Genomic DNA, 22500 nt, shown 5'->3' with positions numbered 1-22500 from the left:
AGTGCCCCGGGAGCCGCCTGGGAAGGACGGCGGAAGAGATGGGGTGAGCCTCCGAAGAGAGCCCCCCTTCTCCCCGCTTTCCCAGGCGGCCCGGGTTACACCCCCGCGGGGGGCTAGGGTCGAAGCCGGCGGGGGAGAGCGAGAGAGAGAGAGACGGAGGGCGCGAGAGAGGGGCCGTCGAGACCCCCCTCGGCACCTCCCCCCGAAACCCCTCTAACCTCTCTGCCCCCGCATTCCCCGGTGCTCCGGGTAACACCCAGGGGGAGTCCGGCAGCAGAGCGGGCGCGGGGGCCCTCTCGCTGCTTTTCTTCCCCCCGGTGCCCCGGGCGGACACCGAAGAAGGATGGCGGGAGCCAGACGGGGCGGGCCCCCTCGAGCCCCCCTTCGCCCCCGCTTTTCCCGGTGGCCCTCGAACGTGGCGACGCGGCACGGAGGACGCCGCGCCCGCCTTCCAGGCAACGCGCTAGAGAAGAAGTCGGCGACCCAGAGCCGGAGGACAGCAGGGGGTACTGGGGCTCCAGCGAGAGGGCGGTACGAGGGTCCCACCGACGGCGACGGAGGCTCCAGCACCCCCGGAGGCCCGCGCCCCGGAGCGTGCGTGGAGGAGGACCGTCGGGGACGGCGGGGGACCGCAGCGCGCCCCTGCTCGCTCTCGCGACCGTGTTTGGCCCTGCTGAGCCTCGCGGCTGGCCTGGGTTTTCGGACCCCTGGGTGGGCTGCCGGAGCCGCTCGACCTCGCGCGGCGGAGATCTCAGCCGGCCGGCAACACCCACGGCACGGGGGGGGGGGCGCCGGGCACGCGCCCGCCCCCCCCCCACTCTCTCCCCAAGGAGGCAAGTCCCAATCGGCCCCGGGGTCGGGGAACGCAAAGGGGAAGCGGGACCCAAATCCGCCTGAACGCCGGAGGCCCCCTGCCGCCAGGGCTCCGGCCCGCGAAGGGCCCTTCCCGTCGCGAAGGTGAGCGCCACATCGATCGGAAGGCAAGCGGGGAGCGGGCCCCCCCTCCCTCCGGGGGGCGCCGACAGTCGGAGTTCGCATCCCGGCCACCGGGCCTGCGCCGGGGGTGCGAGGGGACGACGGGGTCCCCGGAGGAGAAGAGCCGGAAAAGGGGGGGGCACGGAGGGCCGAGGGCCGCCCCACCTGCCAACGTGCCCCATTCCCCCCTCGCAAGATCGGGTACAACACTCAGATTGGTCCCCCGGGCTCATCTCTGGTTCTCAGAGGTTCTGAAAAACCTGTCCTCAGAAATCTCCGCGCACCCGTCGGAATGAACTATGTGAAAAATCCAACCGCCATTTTAGCGGGACCAATCTGAAAATCAATCCGACCTCGTGGTTCCCTCGGTCGGCCGAAGGGAGTTTTGGCGACCCCATCCGGACTTCCGTGAGACTGCCGGCCACCAGGTCAACCCGTTACTTTCAATGGGGTTGACCTGGTGGCCGAGCAGGGACTTAGAAATTTTTTCAGCCTTTTTCTGGGGTTGACCTGGTGGCCGAGCAGGGACTTAGCCATTTTTTCAGCCTTTTCCTGGGGTTGACCTGGTGGCCGAGCAGGGACTTAGCCATTTTTTCAGCCTTTTCCTGGGGTTGACCTGGTGGCCGAGCAGGGACTTAGAAATTTTTTCAGCCGTTTTTTCCTCCGGGTTGACCTGGTGGCCGAGCAGGGACTTAGTAATTTTTTTCAGCCGTTTTTCCTCCGGGTTGACCTGGTGGCCGAGCAGGGACTTAGAAAATTTTTTTCAGCCGTTTTTCCTCCGGGTTGACCTGGTGGCCGAGCAGGGACTTAGCGATTTTTTTTCAGCCGTTTTTCCTCCGGGTTGACCTGGTGGCCGAGCGTCTCGCCATCCGCGGCCGGAGCGAGAGAAGGCCACCAGGCCAGCCTGCGACGCCGCGGCCGTGGATCGGGCCCCTGGAAGTCGGAAAAAAAATTTTTCACCGACCCCCAAAGGGGTGCTGGGGGGACACCCAGACCACTCTCCGGGAAAAAAAAAAAAAACGGAAAAAAGGATCGGGCCCACCCGAGGCAGGGGAGTCACCGGGTCAACCCGGACCCTGTCCCCGCAGGAGAGCTCCTCCAGGCCAGCCTGCGACGCCGCGGCCAGGGATCGGGCCCCTGGAGGTCTAAAAAAAAAAATTTCACCGACCGCCAAAGGGGTGCTGGGGGGGCATCCAGAGCACTCTCCGGCCGAAAAGGAAAAAAACCTCGGAAAAAAGGATCGGGCCCACCCGAGGCAGGGGAGTCACCGGGTCAACGCGGCGCCTGTGCACGAGAGGTCCCGCCGGCCAGCCTGAAACGCCCCGCCAGGGATCGGGGCCCTGGAAGTCTGAAATTTTTTTTCACCGACCCCATACGGGGTGGCGGGGGAAGGCATCCCTACCACTCTCCGGCCAAAAAATGAAAAAAAAAAAAAAAAACGGAAAAAAGGATCGGGGCCACCCGAGGCAGGGGAGTCACCGGGTCAACCCGGCGCCTGTGCCCGAGAGGTCCCGCCGGCCAGCCTGAAACGCCCCGCCAGGGATCGGGGCCCTGGAAGTCTGAAATTTTTTTTCACCGACCCCAAACGGGGTGGCGGGGGAAGGCATCCCTACCACTCTCCGGCCAAAAAATGAAAAAAAAAAAAAAAAAACGGAAAAAAGGATCGGGGCCACCCGAGGCAGGGGAGTCACCAGGTCAACCCGGAGCCTGCACCGCGGGCTGGGGCCGGACGGACCCCGATCAGCCCGGGTACCCCTGCCCTGGGGCTCGGGGCTTCCGGACACCAGGTCAACCCGGAGCCTGCACCGCGGGCTGGGGCCGGACGGACCCCGATCAGCCCGGGTACCCCTGCCCCGGGGCTCGGGGCTTCCGGACACCAGGTCAACCCGGAGCCTGCACCGCGGGCTGGGGCCGGACGGACCCCGATCAGCACGGGTACCCCTGCCCTGGGGCTCGGGGCTTCCGGACACCAGGTCAACCCGGAGCCTGCCCCCCGCGGGCTGGGGCCGGACGGACCCCGCTCCGCCCGGGTCCCCCTGCCGCGGGCTCGGGGCTTCCTTCCCGTCCGGACACCATGTCAAGCCGCAGCCTGCCCCCCGCCGGACAAGCCCCCCAGGCCACCCTGCGACGCCGTGGTCACGGATCGGGACCCTGGAAGTCTTTTTTAAAAATTTTCAGCGACCCCAAAAGGCGATCTGAGGGGCATCCAGACCACTCTCCGGACCCAAAAAAAAAAAAAACGGAAAAAAGGATCGGGGCCACCCGAGGCAGGGGAGTCACCGGGTCAACCCGGCGCCTGTGCCCGAGAGGTCCCGCCGGCCAGCCTGAAACGCCCCGCCAGGGATCGGGGCCCTGGAAGTCTGAAATTTTTTTTCACCGACCCCAAACGGGGTGGCGGGGGAAGGCATCCCTACCACTCTCCGGCCAAAAAATGGAAAAAAAAAAAAAAACGGAAAAAAGGATCGGGGCCACCCGAGGCAGGGGAGTCACCAGGTCAACCCGGAGCCTGCACCGCGGGCTGGGGCCGGACGGACCCCGATCAGCCCGGGTACCCCTGCCCTGGGGCTCGGGGCTTCCGGACACCAGGTCAACCCGGAGCCTGCCCCCCGCGGGCTGGGGCCGGACGGACCCCGCTCCGCCCGGGTCCCCCTGCCCCGGGGCTCGGGGCTTCCTTCCCGTCCGGACACCATGTCAAGCCGCAGCCTGCCCCCCGCCGGACAAGCCCCCCAGGCCACCCTGCGACGCCGTGGTCACGGATCGGGACCCTGGAAGTCTTTTTTAAAAATTTTCACCGACCCCAAAAGGCGATCTGAGGGGCATCCAGACCACTCTCCGGACCCAAAAAAAAAAAAACGGAAAAAAGGATCGGGGCCACCCGAGGCAGGGGAGTCACCGGGTCAACCCGGCGCCTGTGCTCGAGAGGTCCCGCCGGCCAGCCTGAAACGCCCCGCCAGGGATCGGGGCCCTGGAAGTCTGAAATTTTTTTTCACCGACCCCATACGGGGTGGCGGGGGAAGGCATCCCTACCACTCTCCGGCCAAAAAATGAAAAAAAAAAAAAAACGGAAAAAAGGATCGGGGCCACCCGAGGCAGGGGAGTCACCGGGTCAACCCGGCGCCTGTGCCCGAGAGGTCCCGCCGGCCAGCCTGAAACGCCCCGCCAGGGATCGGGGCCCTGGAAGTCTGAAATTTTTTTTCACCGACCCCAAACGGGGTGGCGGGGGAAGGCATCCCTACCACTCTCCGGCCAAAAAATGAAAAAAAAAAAAAAAACGGGAAAAAGGATCGGGGCCACCCGAGGCAGGGGAGTCAGCGGGTCAACCCGGCGCCTGTGCCCGAGAGGTCCCGCCGGCCAGCCTGAAACGCCCCGCCAGGGATCGGGGCCCTGGAAGTCTGAAATTTTTTTTCACCGACCCCAAACGGGGTGGCGGGGGAAGGCATCCCTACCACTCTCCGGCCAAAAAATGAAAAAAAAAAAAAAACGGAAAAAAGGATCGGGGCCACCCGAGGCAGGGGAGTCACCAGGTCAACCCGGAGCCTGCACCGCGGGCTGGGGCCGGACGGACCCCGATCAGCCCGGGTACCCCTGCCCTGGGGCTCGGGGCTTCCGGACACCAGGTCAACCCGGAGCCTGCACCGCGGGCTGGGGCCGGACGGACCCCGATCAGCCCGGGTACCCCTGCCCCGGGGCTCGGGGCTTCCGGACACCAGGTCAACCCGGAGCCTTCCCCCCGCGGGCTGGGGCCGGACGGACCCCGCTCCGCCCGGGTCCCCCTGCCGCGGGCTCGGGGCTTCCTTCCCGTCCGGACACCATGTCAAGCCGCAGCCTGCCCCCCGCCGGACAAGCCCCCCAGGCCACTCTGCGATGCCGTGGTCAGGGATCGGGACCCTGGAAGTCTTTTTAAAAAATTTTCATCGACCCCAAAAGGGGATCTGAGGGACATCCAGACCACTCTCCGGACCCCCAAAAAAAAAAAAAAAAAAAACCCGGAAAAAAGGATCGGGCCCACCCGAGGCAGGGGAGTCACTGGTTCAACCCGGAGCCTGTGCAGAGAAGTCCGCCAGGGCAGCCTGAAACGCCGCGGCCAGGGATCGGGCCCCTGGAAGTCTGAATTTTTTTTCACCGACCCCAAACGGGGTGGCGGGGAAGGCATCCCTACCACTCTCCGGCCAAAAAATAAATAAAAAAAAAAAACGGAAAAAAGGATCGGGCCCACCCGAGGCAGGGGAGTCACTGGTTCAACCCGGAGCCTGTGCAGAGAAGTCCGCCAGGCCAGCCTGAAACGCCGCGGCCAGGGATCGGGTCCCTGGAAGTCTGATTTTTTTCCCACCGACCCAAAACGGGGTGGCGGGGGGGAGGCATCGCGAGCACTCTCCGGCCAAAAAAGGAAAAAAAAAACGGAAAAAAGGATCGGGGCCACGCGAGGCAGGGGAGTCACCAGGTCAACCCGGAGCCTGCACCGAGGGCTGGGGCCGGACGGACCCCGATCAGCCCGGGTACCCCTGCCCTGGGGCTCGGGGCTTCCGGACACCAGGTCAACCCGGAGCCTGCACCGCGGGCTGGGGCCGGACGGACCCCGATCAGCCCGGGTACCCCTGCCCTGGGGCTCGGGGCTTCCGGACACCAGGTAAACCCGGAGCCTGCACCGCGGGCTGGGGCCGGACGGACCCCGATCAGCCCGGGTACCCCTGCCCTGGGGCTCGGGGCTTCCGGACACCAGGTCAACCCGGAGCCTCCCCCGCGGGCTGGAGCCGGACGGACCCCGCTCAGGCCGGGTACCCGTGCCCCGGGGCTCGGGGCTTCCTTCCCGTCCGGACACCATGTCAACCCTGTGCCTGCCCTCGCCAGACAAGTCCCCCAGACCAGCCTGCGGCGCCGTGGTCAGGGATCGGGACCCTGGAAGTCTGAAAAAAATTTTTCACCGACCCCAAAAGGGGTTCTGGGGGGGCATCCAGACCACTCTCCGGACCCAAAAAAAAAAAAAACGGAAAAAAGGATCGGGCCCACCCGAGGCAGGGGAGTCACCGGGTCAATCCGGAGCCTGTGCAGAGAAGTCCGCCAGGCCAGCCTGAAACGCCCCGGTCAGGGATCGGGCCCCTGGAAGTCTGAAACAAAATTTTCAACGACCACAAAAGGGGTGCCGGGGGGGCATCCCGACCACTCTCCGGCCAAAAAACGGAAAAAAAAAAAAACGGAAAAAAAGGATCGGGGCCACCCGAGGCAGGGGAGTCACCAGGTCAACCCGGAGCCTGCAGCGCGAGCTGGGGCCGGTCGGACGCCTTCTCCGTGCGGGTCCCCCTGCCACGGGGTCGGGGCTTCGTTCCCGTCCGGACACCAGGTCAACCCGGAGCCTCCCCCGCGGCCTGGAGCCGGACGGACCCCACTCCACCCGGGTCCCCCTGCCCCGGGGCTCGGGGCTTCCTTCCCGTCCGGCCACCAGGTCAACCCTATACTTTCAATGGGTTGACCTGGTGGCCGGTTTGCTTTTCGGCCACCAGGTCAACCCTATACTTTGAACGGGTTGACCTGGTGGCCGGTTTGTTTTTCGGCCACCAGGTCAACCCTATACTTTCAATGGGTTGACCTGGTGGCCGGTTTGCTTTTCGGCCACCAGGTCAACCCTATACTTTGAACGGGTTGACCTGGTGGCCGGTTTGCTTTTCGGCCAACAGGTCAACCCGGTTCCTGCCCCCGCGGGCTGGGGCTCGGCGGATACCGCTCCGTCCGGGTCCCCTTGCCCCGGGATCGGGGCTTCCTTCCCGTCCGGACACCAGGTCAACCCGGAGCCTCCCCCGCGGGCTGGAGCCGGACAGACCCCGCTCCGCCCGGGTCCCCTTGCCCCGGGCTCGGGGCTTCCTTCCCGTCCGGACACCAGGTCAACCCGGAGCCTCCCCCGCGGGCTGGGGCCGGACGGACCCCGCTCAGGCCGGGTACCCGTGCCCCGGGGCTCGGGGCTTCCTTCCCGTCCGGACACCTTGTCAACCCTGTGCCTGCCCTCGCCAGACAAGTCTCCCAGGCTAGCCTGCGACGCCGTGGTCAGGGATCGGGACCCTGGAAGTCTGAAAAAAAAAATTTCAACGACCGCAAAAGGGGTTCTGGGGGGGCATCCAGACCACTCTCCGGACCCCAAAAAAAAAAAAAAAAAAAAAAGCGGAAAAAAGGATCGGGCCCACCCGAGGCAGGGGAGTCACCGGGTCAATCCGGAGCCTGTGCAGAGAAGTCCGCCAGGCCAGCCTGAAACGCCTCGGTCAGGGATCGGGCCCCTGGAAGTCTGAAACAAAATTTTCAACGACCACAAAAGGGGTGCCGGGGGGCCATCCCGACCACTCTCCGGCCAAAAAACGGAAAAAAAAACCGGAAAAAAAAGGATCGGGGCCACCCGAGGCAGGGGAGTCACCAGGTCAACCCGGAGCCTGCAGCGCGAGCTGGGGCCGGTCGGACGCCTTCTCCGTGCGGGTCCCCCTGCCACGGGGTCGGGGCTTCGTTCCCGTCCGGACACCAGGTCAACCCGGAGCCTCCCCCGCGGCCTGGAGCCGGACGGACCCCACTCCACCCGGGTCCCCCTGCCCCGGGGCTCGGGGCTTCCTTCCCGTCCGGCCACCAGGTCAACCCTATACTTTCAATGGGTTGACCTGGTGGCCGGTTTGCTTTTCGGCCACCAGGTCAACCCTATACTTTGAACGGGTTGACCTGGTGGCCGCTTTGATTTTCGGCCACCAGGTCAACCCTATACTTTGAACGGGTTTACCTGGTGGCCGCTTTGCTTTTCGGCCACCAGGTCAACCCTATACTTTGAACGGGTTGACCTGGTGGCCGGTTTGTTTTTCGGCCACCAGGTCAACCCTATACTTTGAACGGGTTTACCTGGTGGCCGGTTTGCTGTTCGGCCACCAGGTCAACCCTATACTTTGAACGGGTTTACCTGGTGGCCGGTTTGCTTTTTGGCCACCAGGTCAACCCGGTTCCTGCCCCCGCGGGCTGGGGCCGGGCGGACCCCGCTCCGTCCGGGTGCCCCTGCCCCGGGGCCCCGGGCTTAATTCTCCTCCGGCCACCAGGTCAACCCGGTTCCTGCCCCCGCGGGCTGGGGCCGGGCGGACCCCGCTCCGTCCGGGTGCCCCTGCCCCGGGGCCCCGGGCTTAATTCTCCTCCGGCCACCAGGTCAACCCGGTTCCTGCCCCCGCGGGCTGGGGCCGGGCGGACCCCGCTCCGTCCGGGTGCCCCTGCCCCGGGGCCCCGGGCTTAATTCTCCTCCGGCCACCAGGTCAACCCGGTTCCTGCCCCCGCGGGCTGGGGCCGGGCGGACCCCGCTCCGTCCGGGTGCCCCTGCCCCGGGGCCCCGGGCTTAATTCTCCTCCGGCCACCAGGTCAACCCGGTTCCTGCCCCCGCGGGCTGGGGCCGGGCGGACCCCGCTCCGTCCGGGTGCCCCTGCCCCGGGGCCCCGGGCTTAATTCTCCTCCGGCCACCAGGTCAACCCGGTTCCTGCCCCCGCGGGCTGGGGCCGGGCGGACCCCGCTCCGTCCGGGTGCCCCTGCCCCGGGGCCCCGGGCTTAATTCTCCTCCGGCCACCAGGTCAACCCGGTTCCTGCCCCCGCGGGCTGGGGCCGGGCGGACCCCGCTCCGTCCGGGTGCCCCTGCCCGGGGGCCCCGGGCTTAATTCTCCTCCGGCCACCAGGTCAACCCGGTTCCTGCCCCCGCGGGCTGGGGCCGGGCGGACCCCGCTCCGTCCGGGTGCCCCTGCCCCGGGGCCCCGGGCTTAATTCTCCTCCGGCCACCAGGTCAACCCGGTTCCTGCCCCCGCGGGCTGGGGCCGGGCGGACCCCGCTCCGTCCGGGTGCCCCTGCCCCGGGCTTAATACTCCTCCGGCCACCAGGTCAACCCGGTTCCTGCCCCCGCGGGCTGGGGCCGGGCGGACGCCGCTCCGTCCGGGTGCCCCTGCCCCGGGCTTAATACTCCTCCGGCCACCAGGTCAACCCGGTTCCTGCCCCCGCGGGCTGTGGCCGGGCGGACCCCGCTCCGTCCGGGTGCCCCTGCCCCGGGCTTAATACTCCTCCGGCCACCAGGTCAACCCGGTTCCTGCCCCCGCGGGCTGGGGCCGGGCGGACGCCGCTCCGTCCGGGTGCCCCTGCCCCGGGCTTAATACTCCTCCGGCCACCAGGTCAACCCGGTTCCTGCCCCCGCGGGCTGTGGCCGGGCGGACCCCGCTCCGTCCGGGTGCCCCTGCCCCGGGGCCCCGGGCTTAATTCTCCTCCGGCCACCAGGTCAACCCGGTTCCTGCCCCCGCGGGCTGGGGCCGGGCGGACCCCGCTCCGTCCGGGTGCCCCTGCCCCGCGGCCCCGGGCTTAATTCTCCTCCGGCCACCAGGTCAACCCGGTTCCTGCCCCCGCGGGCTGGGGCCGGGCGGACGCCGCTCCGTCCGGGTGCCCCTGCCCCGGGCTTAATACTCCTCCGGCCACCAGGTCAACCCGGTTCCTGCCCCCGCGGGCTGGGGCCGGGCGGACCCCGCTCCGTCCGGGTGCCCCTGCCCCGGGGCCCCGGGCTTAATTCTCCTCCGGCCACCAGGTCAACCCGGTTCCTGCCCCCGCGGGCTGGGGCCGGGCGGACGCCGCTCCGTCCGGGTGCCCCTGCCCCGGGCTTAATACTCCTCCGGCCACCAGGTCAACCCGGTTCCTGCCCCCGCGGGCTGGGGCTAGGAGGACCCCGCTCCGTCCGGGTGTCCGTGCCCCGGGCTTAATTCTCCTCCGGCCACCAGGTCAACCCGGTTCCTGCCCCCGCGGGCTGGGGCCGGGCGGACCCCGCTCCGTCCGGGTGCCCCTGCCCCGGGGCCCCGGGCTTAATTCTCCTCCGGCCACCAGGTCAACCCGGTTCCTGCCCCCGCGGGCTGTGGCCGGGCGGACCCCGCTGCGTCCGGGTGCCCCTGCCCCGGGGCCCCGGGCTTAATTCTCCTCCGGCCACCAGGTCAACCCGGTTCCTGCCCCCGCGGGCTGGGGCCGGGCGGACCCCGCTGCGTCCGGGTGCCCCTGCCCCGGGGCCCCGGGCTTAATTCTCCTCCGGCCACCAGGTCAACCCGGAGCCTGCACCGCGGGCTGGGGCCGGACGGACCCCGATCAGCCCGGGTACCCCTGCCCCGGGGCTCGGGGCTTCCGGACACCAGGTCAACCCGGAGCCTGCACCGCGGGCTGGGGCCGGACGGACCCCGATCAGCACGGGTACCCCTGCCCTGGGGCTCGGGGCTTCCGGACACGAGGTCAACCCGGAGCCTGCCCCCCGCGGGCTGGGGCCGGACGGACCCCGCTCCGCCCGGGTCCCCCTGCCGCGGGCTCGGGGCTTCCTTCCCGTCCGGACACCATGTCAAGCCGCAGCCTGCCCCCCGCCGGACAAGCCCCCCAGGCCACCCTGCGACGCCGTGGTCACGGATCGGGACCCTGGAAGTCTTTTTTAAAAATTTTCAGCGACCCCAAAAGGCGATCTGAGGGGCATCCAGACCACTCTCCGGACCCAAAAAAAAAAAAACGGAAAAAATGATCGGGGCCACCCGAGGCAGGGGAGTCACCGGGTCAACCCGGCGCCTGTGCCCGAGAGGTCCCGCCGGCCAGCCTGAAACGCCCCGCCAGGGATCGGGGCCCTGGAAGTCTGAAATTTTTTTTCACCGACCCCAAACGGGGTGGCGGGGGAAGGCATCCCTACCACTCTCCGGCCAAAAAATGAAAAAAAAAAAAAAAACGGAAAAAAGGATCGGGGCCACCCGAGGCAGGGGAGTCACCGGGTCAACCCGGCGCCTGTGCCCGAGAGGTCCCGCCGGCCAGCCTGAAACGCCCCGCCAGGGATCGGGGCCCTGGAAGTCTGAAATTTTTTTTCACCGACCCCAAACGGGGTGGCGGGGGAAGGCATCCCTACCACTCTCCGGCCAAAAAATGAAAAAAAAAAAAAAAAACGGAAAAAAGGATCGGGGCCACCCGAGGCAGGGGAGTCACCAGGTCAACCCGGAGCCTGCACCGCGGGCTGGGGCCGGACGGACCCCGATCAGCCCGGGTACCCCTGCCCTGGGGCTCGGGGCTTCCGGACACCAGGTCAACCCGGAGCCTGCACCGCGGGCTGGGGCCGGACGGACCACGATCAGCCCGGGTACCCCTGCCCCGGGGCTCGGGGCTTCCGGACACCAGGTCAACCCGGAGCCTTCCCCCCGCGGGCTGGGGCCGGACGGACCCCGCTCCGCCCGGGTCCCCCTGCCGCGGGCTCGGGGCTTCCTTCCCGTCCGGACACCATGTCAAGCCGGAGCCTGCCCCCCGCCGGACAAGCCCCCCAGGCCACCCTGCGACGCCGTGGTCACGGATCGGGACCCTGGAAGTCTTTTTTAAAAATTTTCACCGACCCCAAAAGGCGATCTGAGGGGCATCCAGACCACTCTCCGGACCCAAAAAAAAATAAAACGGAAAAAAGGATCGGGGCCACCCGAGGCAGGGGAGTCACCGGGTCAACCCGGCGCCTGTGCCCGAGAGGTCCCGCCGGCCAGCCTGAAACGCCCCGCCAGGGATCGGGGCCCTGGAAGTCTGAAATTTTTTTTCACCGACCCCAAACGGGGTGGCGGGGGAAGGCATCCCTACCACTCTCCGGCCAAAAAATGAAAAAAAAAAAAAAAACGGAAAAAAGGATCGGGGCCACCCGAGGCAGGGGAGTCACCAGGTCAACCCGGAGCCTGCACCGCGGGCTGGGGCCGGACGGACCCCGATCAGCCCGGGTACCCCTGCCCTGGGGCTCGGGGCTTCCGGACACCAGGTCAACCCGGAGCCTGCACCGCGGGCTGGGGCCGGACGGACCCCGATCAGCCCGGGTACCCCTGCCCCGGGGCTCGGGGCTTCCGGACACCAGGTCAACCCGGAGCCTTCCCCCCGCGGGCTGGGGCCGGACGGACCCCGCTCCGCCCGGGTCCCCCTGCCGCGGGCTCGGGGCTTCCTTCCCGTCCGGACACCATGTCAAGCCGCAGCCTGCCCCCCGCCGGACAAGCCCCCCAGGCCACTCTGCGATGCCGTGGTCAGGGATCGGGACCCTGGAAGTCTTTTTAAAAAATTTTCATCGACCCCAAAAGGGGATCTGAGGGACATCCAGACCACTCTCCGGACCCCCAAAAAAAAAAAAAAAAAACCCGGAAAAAAGGATCGGGCCCACCCGAGGCAGGGGAGTCACTGGTTCAACCCGGAGCCTGTGCAGAGAAGTCCGCCAGGGCAGCCTGAAACGCCGCGGCCAGGGATCGGGCCCCTGGAAGTCTGAATTTTTTTTCACCGACCCCAAACGGGGTGGCGGGGAAGGCATCCCTACCACTCTCCGGCCAAAAAATAAATAAAAAAAAAAACGGAAAAAAGGATCGGGCCCACCCGAGGCAGGGGAGTCACTGGTTCAACCCGGAGCCTGTGCAGAGAAGTCCGCCAGGCCAGCCTGAAACGCCGCGGCCAGGGATCGGGTCCCTGGAAGTCTGATTTTTTTCCCACCGACCCAAAACGGGGTGGCGGGGGGGAGGCATCGCGAGCACTCTCCGGCCAAAAAAGGAAAAAAAAAACGGAAAAAAGGATCGGGGCCACGCGAGGCAGGGGAGTCACCAGGTCAACCCGGAGCCTGCACCGAGGGCTGGGGCCGGACGGACCCCGATCAGCCCGGGTACCCCTGCCCTGGGGCTCGGGGCTTCCGGACACCAGGTCAACCCGGAGCCTGCACCGCGGGCTGGGGCCGGACGGACCCCGATCAGCCCGGGTACCCCTGCCCTGGGGCTCGGGGCTTCCGGACACCAGGTAAACCCGGAGCCTGCACCGCGGGCTGGGGCCGGACGGACCCCGATCAGCCCGGGTACCCCTGCCCTGGGGCTCGGGGCTTCCGGACACCAGGTCAACCCGGAGCCTCCCCCGCGGGCTGGAGCCGGACGGACCCCGCTCAGGCCGGGTACCCGTGCCCCGGGGCTCGGGGCTTCCTTCCCGTCCGGACACCATGTCAACCCTGTGCCTGCCCTCGCCAGACAAGTCCCCCAGACCAGCCTGCGGCGCCGTGGTCAGGGATCGGGACCCTGGAAGTCTGAAAAAAATTTTTCACCGACCCCAAAAGGGGTTCTGGGGGGGCATCCAGACCACTCTCCGGACCCAAAAAAAAAAAAAACGGAAAAAAGGATCGGGCCCACCCGAGGCAGGGGAGTCACCGGGTCAATCCGGAGCCTGTGCAGAGAAGTCCGCCAGGCCAGCCTGAAACGCCCCGGTCAGGGATCGGGCCCCTGGAAGTCTGAAACAAAATTTTCAACGACCACAAAAGGGGTGCCGGGGGGGCATCCCGACCACTCTCCGGCCAAAAAACGGAAAAAAAAAAAAACGGAAAAAAAGGATCGGGGCCACCCGAGGCAGGGGAGTCACCAGGTCAACCCGGAGCCTGCAGCGCGAGCTGGGGCCGGTCGGACGCCTTCTCCGTGCGGGTCCCCCTGCCACGGGGTCGGGGCTTCGTTCCCGTCCGGACACCAGGTCAACCCGGAGCCTCCCCCGCGGCCTGGAGCCGGACGGACCCCACTCCACCCGGGTCCCCCTGCCCCGGGGCTCGGGGCTTCCTTCCCGTCCGGCCACCAGGTCAACCCTATACTTTCAATGGGTTGACCTGGTGGCCGGTTTGCTTTTCGGCCACCAGGTCAACCCTATACTTTGAACGGGTTGACCTGGTGGCCGGTTTGTTTTTCGGCCACCAGGTCAACCCTATACTTTCAATGGGTTGACCTGGTGGCCGGTTTGCTTTTCGGCCACCAGGTCAACCCTATACTTTGAACGGGTTGACCTGGTGGCCGGTTTGTTTTTCGGCCACCAGGTCAACCCTATACTTTCAATGGGTTGACCTGGTGGCCGGTTTGCTTTTCGGCCACCAGGTCAACCCTATACTTTGAACGGGTTGACCTGGTGGCCGGTTTGCTTTTCGGCCAACAGGTCAACCCGGTTCCTGCCCCCGCGGGCTGGGGCTCGGCGGATACCGCTCCGTCCGGGTCCCCTTGCCCCGGGATCGGGGCTTCCTTCCCGTCCGGACACCAGGTCAACCCGGAGCCTCCCCCGCGGGCTGGAGCCGGACAGACCCCGCTCCGCCCGGGTCCCCTTGCCCCGGGCTCGGGGCTTCCTTCCCGTCCGGACACCAGGTCAACCCGGAGCCTCCCCCGCGGGCTGGGGCCGGACGGACCCCGCTCAGGCCGGGTACCCGTGCCCCGGGGCTCGGGGCTTCCTTCCCGTCCGGACACCTTGTCAACCCTGTGCCTGCCCTCGCCAGACAAGTCTCCCAGGCTAGCCTGCGACGCCGTGGTCAGGGATCGGGACCCTGGAAGTCTGAAAAAAAAAATTTCAACGACCGCAAAAGGGGTTCTGGGGGGGCATCCAGACCACTCTCCGGACCCCAAAAAAAAAAAAAAAAAAAAAAGCGGAAAAAAGGATCGGGCCCACCCGAGGCAGGGGAGTCACCGGGTCAATCCGGAGCCTGTGCAGAGAAGTCCGCCAGGCCAGCCTGAAACGCCTCGGTCAGGGATCGGGCCCCTGGAAGTCTGAAACAAAATTTTCAACGACCACAAAAGGGGTGCCGGGGGGCCATCCCGACCACTCTCCGGCCAAAAAACGGAAAAAAAAACCGGAAAAAAAAGGATCGGGGCCACCCGAGGCAGGGGAGTCACCAGGTCAACCCGGAGCCTGCAGCGCGAGCTGGGGCCGGTCGGACGCCTTCTCCGTGCGGGTCCCCCTGCCACGGGGTCGGGGCTTCGTTCCCGTCCGGACACCAGGTCAACCCGGAGCCTCCCCCGCGGCCTGGAGCCGGACGGACCCCACTCCACCCGGGTCCCCCTGCCCCGGGGCTCGGGGCTTCCTTCCCGTCCGGCCACCAGGTCAACCCTATACTTTCAATGGGTTGACCTGGTGGCCGGTTTGCTTTTCGGCCACCAGGTCAACCCTATACTTTGAACGGGTTGACCTGGTGGCCGCTTTGATTTTCGGCCACCAGGTCAACCCTATACTTTGAACGGGTTTACCTGGTGGCCGCTTTGCTTTTCGGCCACCAGGTCAACCCTATACTTTGAACGGGTTGACCTGGTGGCCGGTTTGTTTTTCGGCCACCAGGTCAACCCTATACTTTGAACGGGTTTACCTGGTGGCCGGTTTGCTGTTCGGCCACCAGGTCAACCCTATACTTTGAACGGGTTTACCTGGTGGCCGGTTTGCTTTTTGGCCACCAGGTCAACCCGGTTCCTGCCCCCGCGGGCTGGGGCCGGGCGGACCCCGCTCCGTCCGGGTGCCCCTGCCCCGGGGCCCCGGGCTTAATTCTCCTCCGGCCACCAGGTCAACCCGGTTCCTGCCCCCGCGGGCTGGGGCCGGGCGGACCCCGCTCCGTCCGGGTGCCCCTGCCCCGGGGCCCCGGGCTTAATTCTCCTCCGGCCACCAGGTCAACCCGGTTCCTGCCCCCGCGGGCTGGGGCCGGGCGGACCCCGCTCCGTCCGGGTGCCCCTGCCCCGGGGCCCCGGGCTTAATTCTCCTCCGGCCACCAGGTCAACCCGGTTCCTGCCCCCGCGGGCTGGGGCCGGGCGGACCCCGCTCCGTCCGGGTGCCCCTGCCCCGGGGCCCCGGGCTTAATTCTCCTCCGGCCACCAGGTCAACCCGGTTCCTGCCCCCGCGGGCTGGGGCCGGGCGGACCCCGCTCCGTCCGGGTGCCCCTGCCCCGGGGCCCCGGGCTTAATTCTCCTCCGGCCACCAGGTCAACCCGGTTCCTGCCCCCGCGGGCTGGGGCCGGGCGGACCCCGCTCCGTCCGGGTGCCCCTGCCCCGGGGCCCCGGGCTTAATTCTCCTCCGGCCACCAGGTCAACCCGGTTCCTGCCCCCGCGGGCTGGGGCCGGGCGGACCCCGCTCCGTCCGGGTGCCCCTGCCCGGGGGCCCCGGGCTTAATTCTCCTCCGGCCACCAGGTCAACCCGGTTCCTGCCCCCGCGGGCTGGGGCCGGGCGGACCCCGCTCCGTCCGGGTGCCCCTGCCCCGGGGCCCCGGGCTTAATTCTCCTCCGGCCACCAGGTCAACCCGGTTCCTGCCCCCGCGGGCTGGGGCCGGGCGGACCCCGCTCCGTCCGGGTGCCCCTGCCCCGGGCTTAATACTCCTCCGGCCACCAGGTCAACCCGGTTCCTGCCCCCGCGGGCTGGGGCCGGGCGGACGCCGCTCCGTCCGGGTGCCCCTGCCCCGGGCTTAATACTCCTCCGGCCACCAGGTCAACCCGGTTCCTGCCCCCGCGGGCTGTGGCCGGGCGGACCCCGCTCCGTCCGGGTGCCCCTGCCCCGGGCTTAATACTCCTCCGGCCACCAGGTCAACCCGGTTCCTGCCCCCGCGGGCTGGGGCCGGGCGGACGCCGCTCCGTCCGGGTGCCCCTGCCCCGGGCTTAATACTCCTCCGGCCACCAGGTCAACCCGGTTCCTGCCCCCGCGGGCTGTGGCCGGGCGGACCCCGCTCCGTCCGGGTGCCCCTGCCCCGGGGCCCCGGGCTTAATTCTCCTCCGGCCACCAGGTCAACCCGGTTCCTGCCCCCGCGGGCTGGGGCCGGGCGGACCCCGCTCCGTCCGGGTGCCCCTGCCCCGCGGCCCCGGGCTTAATTCTCCTCCGGCCACCAGGTCAACCCGGTTCCTGCCCCCGCGGGCTGGGGCCGGGCGGACGCCGCTCCGTCCGGGTGCCCCTGCCCCGGGCTTAATACTCCTCCGGCCACCAGGTCAACCCGGTTCCTGCCCCCGCGGGCTGGGGCCGGGCGGACCCCGCTCCGTCCGGGTGCCCCTGCCCCGGGGCCCCGGGCTTAATTCTCCTCCGGCCACCAGGTCAACCCGGTTCCTGCCCCCGCGGGCTGGGGCCGGGCGGACGCCGCTCCGTCCGGGTGCCCCTGCCCCGGGCTTAATACTCCTCCGGCCACCAGGTCAACCCGGTTCCTGCCCCCGCGGGCTGGGGCTAGGAGGACCCCGCTCCGTCCGGGTGTCCGTGCCCCGGGCTTAATTCTCCTCCGGCCACCAGGTCAACCCGGTTCCTGCCCCCGCGGGCTGGGGCCGGACGGACCCCGATCAGCCCGGGTACCCCTGCCCCGGGGCTCGGGGCTTCCGGACACCAGGTCAACCCGGAGCCTGCACCGCGGGCTGGGGCCGGACGGACCCCGATCAGCACGGGTACCCCTGCCCTGGGGCTCGGGGCTTCCGGACACCAGGTCAACCCGGAGCCTGCCCCCCGCGGGCTGGGGCCGGACGGACCCCGCTCCGCCCGGGTCCCCCTGCCGCGGGCTCGGGGCTTCCTTCCCGTCCGGACACCATGTCAAGCCGCAGCCTGCCCCCCGCCGGACAAGCCCCCCAGGCCACCCTGCGACGCCGTGGTCACGGATCGGGACCCTGGAAGTCTTTTTTAAAAATTTTCAGCGACCCCAAAAGGCGATCTGAGGGGCATCCAGACCACTCTCCGGACCCAAAAAAAAAAAAACGGAAAAAATGATCGGGGCCACCCGAGGCAGGGGAGTCACCGGGTCAACCCGGCGCCTGTGCCCGAGAGGTCCCGCCGGCCAGCCTGAAACGCCCCGCCAGGGATCGGGGCCCTGGAAGTCTGAAATTTTTTTTCACCGACCCCAAACGGGGTGGCGGGGGAAGGCATCCCTACCACTCTCCGGCCAAAAAATGAAAAAAAAAAAAAAAACGGAAAAAAGGATCGGGGCCACCCGAGGCAGGGGAGTCACCGGGTCAACCCGGCGCCTGTGCCCGAGAGGTCCCGCCGGCCAGCCTGAAACGCCCCGCCAGGGATCGGGGCCCTGGAAGTCTGAAATTTTTTTTCACCGACCCCAAACGGGGTGGCGGGGGAAGGCATCCCTACCACTCTCCGGCCAAAAAATGAAAAAAAAAAAAAAAAACGGAAAAAAGGATCGGGGCCACCCGAGGCAGGGGAGTCACCAGGTCAACCCGGAGCCTGCACCGCGGGCTGGGGCCGGACGGACCCCGATCAGCCCGGGTACCCCTGCCCTGGGGCTCGGGGCTTCCGGACACCAGGTCAACCCGGAGCCTGCACCGCGGGCTGGGGCCGGACGGACCACGATCAGCCCGGGTACCCCTGCCCCGGGGCTCGGGGCTTCCGGACACCAGGTCAACCCGGAGCCTTCCCCCCGCGGGCTGGGGCCGGACGGACCCCGCTCCGCCCGGGTCCCCCTGCCGCGGGCTCGGGGCTTCCTTCCCGTCCGGACACCATGTCAAGCCGGAGCCTGCCCCCCGCCGGACAAGCCCCCCAGGCCACCCTGCGACGCCGTGGTCACGGATCGGGACCCTGGAAGTCTTTTTTAAAAATTTTCACCGACCCCAAAAGGCGATCTGAGGGGCATCCAGACCACTCTCCGGACCCAAAAAAAAATAAAACGGAAAAAAGGATCGGGGCCACCCGAGGCAGGGGAGTCACCGGGTCAACCCGGCGCCTGTGCCCGAGAGGTCCCGCCGGCCAGCCTGAAACGCCCCGCCAGGGATCGGGGCCCTGGAAGTCTGAAATTTTTTTTCACCGACCCCAAACGGGGTGGCGGGGGAAGGCATCCCTACCACTCTCCGGCCAAAAAATGAAAAAAAAAAAAAAAACGGAAAAAAGGATCGGGGCCACCCGAGGCAGGGGAGTCACCAGGTCAACCCGGAGCCTGCACCGCGGGCTGGGGCCGGACGGACCCCGATCAGCCCGGGTACCCCTGCCCTGGGGCTCGGGGCTTCCGGACACCAGGTCAACCCGGAGCCTGCACCGCGGGCTGGGGCCGGACGGACCCCGATCAGCCCGGGTACCCCTGCCCCGGGGCTCGGGGCTTCCGGACACCAGGTCAACCCGGAGCCTTCCCCCCGCGGGCTGGGGCCGGACGGACCCCGCTCCGCCCGGGTCCCCCTGCCGCGGGCTCGGGGCTTCCTTCCCGTCCGGACACCATGTCAAGCCGCAGCCTGCCCCCCGCCGGACAAGCCCCCCAGGCCACTCTGCGATGCCGTGGTCAGGGATCGGGACCCTGGAAGTCTTTTTAAAAAATTTTCATCGACCCCAAAAGGGGATCTGAGGGACATCCAGACCACTCTCCGGACCCCCAAAAAAAAAAAAAAAAAAACCCGGAAAAAAGGATCGGGCCCACCCGAGGCAGGGGAGTCACTGGTTCAACCCGGAGCCTGTGCAGAGAAGTCCGCCAGGGCAGCCTGAAACGCCGCGGCCAGGGATCGGGCCCCTGGAAGTCTGAATTTTTTTTCACCGACCCCAAACGGGGTGGCGGGGAAGGCATCCCTACCACTCTCCGGCCAAAAAATAAATAAAAAAAAAAAACGGAAAAAAGGATCGGGCCCACCCGAGGCAGGGGAGTCACTGGTTCAACCCGGAGCCTGTGCAGAGAAGTCCGCCAGGCCAGCCTGAAACGCCGCGGCCAGGGATCGGGTCCCTGGAAGTCTGATTTTTTTCCCACCGACCCAAAACGGGGTGGCGGGGGGGAGGCATCGCGAGCACTCTCCGGCCAAAAAAGGAAAAAAAAAACGGAAAAAAGGATCGGGGCCACGCGAGGCAGGGGAGTCACCAGGTCAACCCGGAGCCTGCACCGAGGGCTGGGGCCGGACGGACCCCGATCAGCCCGTGTACCCCTGCCCTGGGGCTCGGGGCTTCCGGACACCAGGTCAACCCGGAGCCTGCACCGCGGGCTGGGGCCGGACGGACCCCGATCAGCCCGGGTACCCCTGCCCTGGGGCTCGGGGCTTCCGGACACCAGGTAAACCCGGAGCCTGCACCGCGGGCTGGGGCCGGACGGACCCCGATCAGCCCGGGTACCCCTGCCCTGGGGCTCGGGGCTTCCGGACACCAGGTCAACCCGGAGCCTCCCCCGCGGGCTGGAGCCGGACGGACCCCGCTCAGGCCGGGTACCCGTGCCCCGGGGCTCGGGGCTTCCTTCCCGTCCGGACACCATGTCAACCCTGTGCCTGCCCTCGCCAGACAAGTCCCCCAGACCAGCCTGCGGCGCCGTGGTCAGGGATCGGGACCCTGGAAGTCTGAAAAAAATTTTTCACCGACCCCAAAAGGGGTTCTGGGGGGGCATCCAGACCACTCTCCGGACCCAAAAAAAAAAAAAACGGAAAAAAGGATCGGGCCCACCCGAGGCAGGGGAGTCACCGGGTCAATCCGGAGCCTGTGCAGAGAAGTCCGCCAGGCCAGCCTGAAACGCCCCGGTCAGGGATCGGGCCCCTGGAAGTCTGAAACAAAATTTTCAACGACCACAAAAGGGGTGCCGGGGGGGCATCCCGACCACTCTCCGGCCAAAAAACGGAAAAAAAAAAAAACGGAAAAAAAGGATCGGGGCCACCCGAGGCAGGGGAGTCACCAGGTCAACCCGGAGCCTGCAGCGCGAGCTGGGGCCGGTCGGACGCCTTCTCCGTGCGGGTCCCCCTGCCACGGGGTCGGGGCTTCGTTCCCGTCCGGACACCAGGTCAACCCGGAGCCTCCCCCGCGGCCTGGAGCCGGACGGACCCCACTCCACCCGGGTCCCCCTGCCCCGGGGCTCGGGGCTTCCTTCCCGTCCGGCCACCAGGTCAACCCTATACTTTCAATGGGTTGACCTGGTGGCCGGTTTGCTTTTCGGCCACCAGGTCAACCCTATACTTTGAACGGGTTGACCTGGTGGCCGGTTTGTTTTTCGGCCACCAGGTCAACCCTATACTTTCAATGGGTTGACCTGGTGGCCGGTTTGCTTTTCGGCCACCAGGTCAACCCTATACTTTGAACGGGTTGACCTGGTGGCCGGTTTGTTTTTCGGCCACCAGGTCAACCCTATACTTTCAATGGGTTGACCTGGTGGCCGGTTTGCTTTTCGGCCACCAGGTCAACCCTATACTTTGAACGGGTTGACCTGGTGGCCGGTTTGCTTTTCGGCCAACAGGTCAACCCGGTTCCTGCCCCCGCGGGCTGGGGCTCGGCGGATACCGCTCCGTCCGGGTCCCCTTGCCCCGGGATCGGGGCTTCCTTCCCGTCCGGACACCAGGTCAACCCGGAGCCTCCCCCGCGGGCTGGAGCCGGACAGACCCCGCTCCGCCCGGGTCCCCTTGCCCCGGGCTCGGGGCTTCCTTCCCGTCCGGACACCAGGTCAACCCGGAGCCTCCCCCGCGGGCTGGGGCCGGACGGACCCCGCTCAGGCCGGGTACCCGTGCCCCGGGGCTCGGGGCTTCCTTCCCGTCCGGACACCTTGTCAACCCTGTGCCTGCCCTCGCCAGACAAGTCTCCCAGGCTAGCCTGCGACGCCGTGGTCAGGGATCGGGACCCTGGAAGTCTGAAAAAAAAAATTTCAACGACCGCAAAAGGGGTTCTGGGGGGGCATCCAGACCACTCTCCGGACCCCAAAAAAAAAAAAAAAAAAAAAAGCGGAAAAAAGGATCGGGCCCACCCGAGGCAGGGGAGTCACCGGGTCAATCCGGAGCCTGTGCAGAGAAGTCCGCCAGGCCAGCCTGAAACGCCTCGGTCAGGGATCGGGCCCCTGGAAGTCTGAAACAAAATTTTCAACGACCACAAAAGGGGTGCCGGGGGGCCATCCCGACCACTCTCCGGCCAAAAAACGGAAAAAAAAACCGGAAAAAAAAGGATCGGGGCCACCCGAGGCAGGGGAGTCACCAGGTCAACCCGGAGCCTGCAGCGCGAGCTGGGGCCGGTCGGACGCCTTCTCCGTGCGGGTCCCCCTGCCACGGGGTCGGGGCTTCGTTCCCGTCCGGACACCAGGTCAACCCGGAGCCTCCCCCGCGGCCTGGAGCCGGACGGACCCCACTCCACCCGGGTCCCCCTGCCCCGGGGCTCGGGGCTTCCTTCCCGTCCGGCCACCAGGTCAACCCTATACTTTCAATGGGTTGACCTGGTGGCCGGTTTGCTTTTCGGCCACCAGGTCAACCCTATACTTTGAACGGGTTGACCTGGTGGCCGCTTTGATTTTCGGCCACCAGGTCAACCCTATACTTTGAACGGGTTTACCTGGTGGCCGCTTTGCTTTTCGGCCACCAGGTCAACCCTATACTTTGAACGGGTTGACCTGGTGGCCGGTTTGTTTTTCGGCCACCAGGTCAACCCTATACTTTGAACGGGTTTACCTGGTGGCCGGTTTGCTGTTCGGCCACCAGGTCAACCCTATACTTTGAACGGGTTTACCTGGTGGCCGGTTTGCTTTTTGGCCACCAGGTCAACCCGGTTCCTGCCCCCGCGGGCTGGGGCCGGGCGGACCCCGCTCCGTCCGGGTGCCCCTGCCCCGGGGCCCCGGGCTTAATTCTCCTCCGGCCACCAGGTCAACCCGGTTCCTGCCCCCGCGGGCTGGGGCCGGGCGGACCCCGCTCCGTCCGGGTGCCCCTGCCCCGGGGCCCCGGGCTTAATTCTCCTCCGGCCACCAGGTCAACCCGGTTCCTGCCCCCGCGGGCTGGGGCCGGGCGGACCCCGCTCCGTCCGGGTGCCCCTGCCCCGGGGCCCCGGGCTTAATTCTCCTCCGGCCACCAGGTCAACCCGGTTCCTGCCCCCGCGGGCTGG

The sequence above is a fragment of the Lepidochelys kempii genome, unplaced genomic scaffold (genome assembly GCF_965140265.1).
Source record: "Lepidochelys kempii isolate rLepKem1 unplaced genomic scaffold, rLepKem1.hap2 scaffold_113, whole genome shotgun sequence".
Lineage (NCBI taxonomy): Eukaryota > Metazoa > Chordata > Testudines > Cheloniidae > Lepidochelys > Lepidochelys kempii.
Note: the sequence above shows the minus strand (reverse complement) of the source record.